Genomic DNA, 5767 nt, shown 5'->3' with positions numbered 1-5767 from the left:
TAGAGGAGAACACTGACAGGAAATTCTCAGATATACCAGGCAGCAATTTTTTCACTGATATGTCTCCTAAAACAAGAGACAGATAGAAAAGAATAAACAAGAGGAACCTCATCAAAATAAGAAGCTACTGCATGCTTGAAAAACATCAGCAAAATGAAAAGGGAGCCAACTGTATGGGAAAATATATTTGCTAATGATACATCAGATAGAGGTTTGATCTCCAAAATATATAAAGAACTCACTCAACTCCACTCCACAAAGACAAACGATCCAATCAAAAAATGGACAAAGGACCTGGGCAGATGCTTTTCCAAGGAAGAAATACAGAGAGCCCAGAGATATTTGAATGGATACTCGGCATAAGTAGCCATCAGAGAAATGCAGATCAAAACCACCATGAGGTACCACCTCACACTGGTCAGAATGGCCTTCATAAAGAGATCAATAAACAACAGGTGCTGACGAGGCTGTGGAGTAAAGGGAACCCTAGTCCACTGTCGGTGGGAATGCAGACTGGTGCAGCCATTGTGGGAAGCAGTGTGGAATTTCCTCAGAAAGCTGAAAATGGAACTGCCTTTTGATCCAGTGATTCCCCTGCTGGGACTATACGCTAAGAATCCCAAGGAGCCAATTAAAAAGAAACTATGCACCACAATGTTGATAGCAGCACAATTTACAATAGTCAAGTTTTGGAAGCAACCTAAATGCCCATCAGTAGATAATTGGATCAAAAAATTATGATATAAATTTACAGAATGGAATAATACGCAGCAGAATGAAAAAAAGAACTACTACCCTTCATGACAGCATGGATGGAACTAGAGAGCATTATGCTAAGTGAAATAAGCCAGGGGGCCAAAGACAAATACCATATGATCTCACCTATAAGTGGAAGGTAACCAAAAAACAAAGATGCAAGGACAATAAGACAAACAACACTGAAAGAAAAAGAAACCAACAGAGACAAGAGGGAAGGAGGGAGGTGTGGGTGGGGGAAAAGGAAGGGAAGGGGAAAGTCAAGGAACATATAGCAAGGACTCATGGACAAAATCAAAGTGGGGAAGGGTTGAGGGAGGGAATGGAGGAGGGGGCAGGGGAAAGTGGTGGGGGGAAGGCAGAGACAATTGTATTTGAAAAAATAAATTAAAATAAAATTTAAAAATGTCACAAAAAAGTAAAAAAAGAAAATAAAATAAAACTCCTTAAATTCTACATTAAAAAATTAATTATAAAAAAAGAAAATGAAGTGATAAAGGGTAAAAAAAGTAAAAACAGGAGAAATGTTTAACAAAAGAAAAAGAAACAATCTCATTTCCAATTATTTCAAAAATAGTAAAGTATCTAGGAGAGAAAATATCTGTACTCAGATGACTATAAGAAACTGATGAAAGAAATAGAAGATACAAATAAATGGAAGCACATTACCAAGTTCATGAAAAGGAAGAATTAACATAATTAAAATGTCCATATTACCCAAACTAATCTACATATTCAATGCAATTCTTATCACAATTTCAATGACATATGTCATAGAACTAGAACAAATATTTCAAAAATTTGTATGGGACTACAAAAGGCTCCACACAGCATCAGCAATTCTGAGAAAGAAAAACAAAGTTGGAGAAATCTCACTACGTAATATCAGACTATATTATAAGGTCATGATAATCCAAACAGAATAGTACTGGCATTAGAAAGAGACACATAGATTAATGGAACAGAAAAGCGAGCCCATAAACAAACCCACACCTATAGTCAATTAATATTTCACAGAGGAAGCAAGCACATACAATACACTAATGATCGTTTATTCAAAAATTGGTGTTGTGACAATTGGATAAAACATGCATAAAAATGAAACTGACCACACACAAGAATAAATTCAAAATGAATCAAAGACTTAAATGTTAGATCCAAAACCATAAAAGCCCATGGAGAAAATATAGGCAGCAAAATCTCAGACATTGCTCGTAGCAATATTCTATTGGATATATCTCCCCAGGCAAGGAAACAAAAGAAAAAGTAAATGATAGAACTATATTAAACTAAAAAGTTTTTGCACAGCAAAGGAAATCATCAACAAAATAAAAAGACAACACACAGAATGATAGAACATATTCGCCAATACATTTGACAGGGGTTAATATCCAAAACTTATGAAGAACTTATAAAACTCAACACCAAAAGCCAAACCAAACCAAATCAAAACAAACCAAACAAACCCCCCAACCTGATTAGAACATAGGCAAAGGATTTGATTAGACCCTTTTTCAAAGAGAACACGATGGCCAATAGACATCTGGAAAAATAATCAGTGTCACTAATCATCGCATAAATGCAAATTAAAAGCACTATGAAATATTTTCTTAGAACTGTCAGAATAATTATCATCAATAAATTAACAAACAAGTGCTCATGAAGATGCGGAGAAAGGGGAACCCTTTTGCACTGTTGGTGGGAATGCAGATTTGTACAGCCACTATAGAAGGCAGTATGGAGGTACCTCAAAAGATTAAAAATGGTTCTACCTTTTGGCACTGCCATCCCCCTTCTGGGAATATATCCAAAGAAACCCAAAACACTAACTCAAAAGAACATAAGCACCCCTACCTTCATTACAGAGCCATTAACAATCATTCAGATATGGAAGCAGCCCAAATGTTCATCAGTAGATGAGTGGATAAAACATCTATGGGACATTTACACAATGGAATGCTACTCGGCCATAAAAAAATAAAAAAAAAATCTTACCATTTGAGACAGTATGGATGGAACTGGAGAACATTATGCTCAATGAAATAAGCCAGCAGAGAAAGATATATACAATATGATTTCACTCATATGTGGAATCTAATGAACAAGCTGACTTAAGAAGCAAAATAGAGACAGGCTCATAGATAGAGAGCAGGATGACAGATGTGTGGGGGAGGTTAGGGAGTGGGAGGTTGAGCATAAAGGAAAAAGGGCTCATGGACATGGACAGCAGTGTGGTGATTGCTGGTGGGGTGGAGAGAGGTATGAGGGGACTAAATGGTAATGGTATTAATTCTTCCATTTCATGAGCACGGTATATGCTTCCATGTATTTGTGTCTTCCTTAATTTCTTTTTTCACTGTTGTATAGTTTTCTGCGTACAGGTCTTTTATGTCTTTGGTTAAATTTATTTCTAGGTACTTGATTTTTCTTCTTGCTATATCAAATGGTATTTTTTTTCTGATTTCTTCTTCTTCTATTGCATTGCTGGTGTACAAAAATGCCTTTGATTTCTGAATGTTGACTTTGTATCCTGCTGTTTTGCCAAATTCACTTATTAGGTTGAGGAGTTTTTTGGTAGAGTCTGCAGGGTTCTCTATGTACACGATCATGTCATCTGCAAACAATGATAGCTTTACTTCATCCTTTCCTCTTTGGATGCCTTTTATCTCTTTCCCTTGTCTGACCGCTGTGGCTAGGACTTCCAATACGATGTTGAAAAGAAGCTGTGAGAGAGGACATCTATTTTGTGTTCCTGATCTTAGTGGGAAGGCTTTCAGTTTTTGCCCGTTGAGTATGATATTGGCTGTAAGTTTTTCATATATGGCCTTTATTATGCTGAGGAATTCCCCATTTATTCCCATTTTTCTGAGTGTTTTGATCATAAATGGGTGCTGTACCTTATCGAATGCTTTTTCTGCATCTATCGAGATGATCATGTGGTTTTTGTCTTGTCTTTTATTTATGTGATGTATCACGTTTACTGATTTGCGTATATTGAACCATCCCTGAATGCCTGGGATGAATGCCACTTGATCGTGGTGGATAATCTTTTTAATGTATTGCTGCATTAATATAATCAAAATGTCCATACTACCCAAAGCAATTTATAGATTCAATGCAATCCTTATTAAGATACCAATGACATATTTCACAGAAATAGAACAGACATTTCAAAAATTTATATGGAACCATAAATGACCCTGAATAGCCTCAGCAATTTTGAGAAAGAAAAACAAAGATGCAAGGAAAATAAGACCAGCAACACTGAAAGGAAAAGAAATCAACAGAGACAAGAGGGAAGGAAGGAGAGGGGGCGGGGACAAGGAAGGGAAGGGGAAAGTCAAGGAACATATAGCAAGGACTCATGGACAAAACCAAAGGGGAAGAGCTGAGGGAGGGAAGGAGGGAGGGGGCAAGGGAAAGTGGTGGGGGGTAGGCAGAGACAAATGTATTTGAAAAAATAAATTAAAATAAAATTTAAAAAATAAAATTACTATGATTTACACTTTGAAAAAAAATAAATGGTAATGAGAAAAATACAATAAAGGTTAAATTAAAAAACAAACTTTAAAAAATATGTATGTTTTACTCTGTGATTCCTCTTCTAGGAATTTACCTGAAGTAAAATAAAGCACACTGTGTTTTATTCAGGAAGGGATTATCTTCAACAGCTTATAGTAAGTGTCAGACCTGCACTAAACATTTGAAAAAAAAAACAGTTTACCCCTCTGACAAGTGCCTCACTGGCAAATTAGTCATCCTCACACCTTTGCTCACTGACCTGCTGAAACATTCAATGACTTTCTTGCTCCGAAAGTGGGGACAGGGTATGGGGTGTCTGAAAGCTGCTGTTCTTCATCCTTGCTCCACAACCCAGCTTACTTTTAGGCTGCTGAGGGGTTGCTTCCCTCAATTTATCTACATAGGATTTCTGCTGCAACTTGAAAATCCACATGCTGCAAATCATCATACCAGCCATCTCCCATGGCTGATATTGTCTCTCATTAGGTGGAAATCTCTTTTTCCTTTCCCAAATAATTCAGCTCTTTTGTCCACTACTGTCACCAGGTATCCCTGCTCACATTAGCCCTCCTTCTATCACCTCAGGATCTTTCTCCTCTGATATCAGTCTGAGGCAGACCAATCACTCTACTCTCCTTGAGGGGATAAAGATGTAAGGACCATAGTAATTCATCTATCTAACCTCTTACATAGGGAGCTTCCATTTTCACCGTTTTAACCAGATTTTCCAGCTTCCATCAGTTAATTCAAATGGAATCAACAAATTTATTTTCTAGGCTCTTGCTATTGATGAATATGTACATTATTATGAATGCATTAAAGAGAAGGGCTACAAAACATGCTGTTTACATGGAAGACTGCTTATTAAATAATGTCAGATTATAAAATATATCTGAAATATCTAAAATACAATATCTAAAAAATACAATATAAACCCAAATCCTAAAAATAACAAAAAAAAAACAGTTAAAGGAAATGCAACAAAGTTATTACTTAAAATACATAAAATATTCTTTATTTTTATTTTATTCTCTATACAACCTTAAATTGGGAACAGCTTTTCCTAGAGACTACATCTCTAATTTTGTAACAGTGACCTTGTCAGAGATGGTAAACTGGGGACTCATAGCTGTTTTTTTCTTTTGGCTTGTAGTTTTCTTTTAAATTTTTAAATCATATTTATTCTATTACAGTTGTCTCAATTTTTCCTCCTTTGCCCTCCTCCACCCATCCCACCCTGTCCCCTGCTCCACAGTCAATTCCCACTCTGTCATCCATGTCCATAGGTCATTCATACACGTTCTTTGTTTAGTCCCTTCTCCCTTCCATCATTGTCCTCCATCCCCATCCCTTCTGGTCACTTTCAGTCCATGTTTCCATGCCTGTGATTTATTTTGTTTGTTAGTTTATTTTGTTGAATAGATTCCATGTATAGGTGAGATCATATGTTATTTCCCTTTCACTGGTTGGCTTATTTCACTTAGCAAAA

The sequence above is a fragment of the Pteronotus mesoamericanus genome, unplaced genomic scaffold, assembly GCF_021234165.1.
Source record: "Pteronotus mesoamericanus isolate MK-2021 breed Mesoamerican mustached bat unplaced genomic scaffold, CSHL_Meso_final scaffold_54, whole genome shotgun sequence".
NCBI classification, from domain to species: Eukaryota; Metazoa; Chordata; class Mammalia; order Chiroptera; family Mormoopidae; genus Pteronotus; species Pteronotus mesoamericanus.
This window is presented reverse-complemented; position numbering follows the sequence as displayed.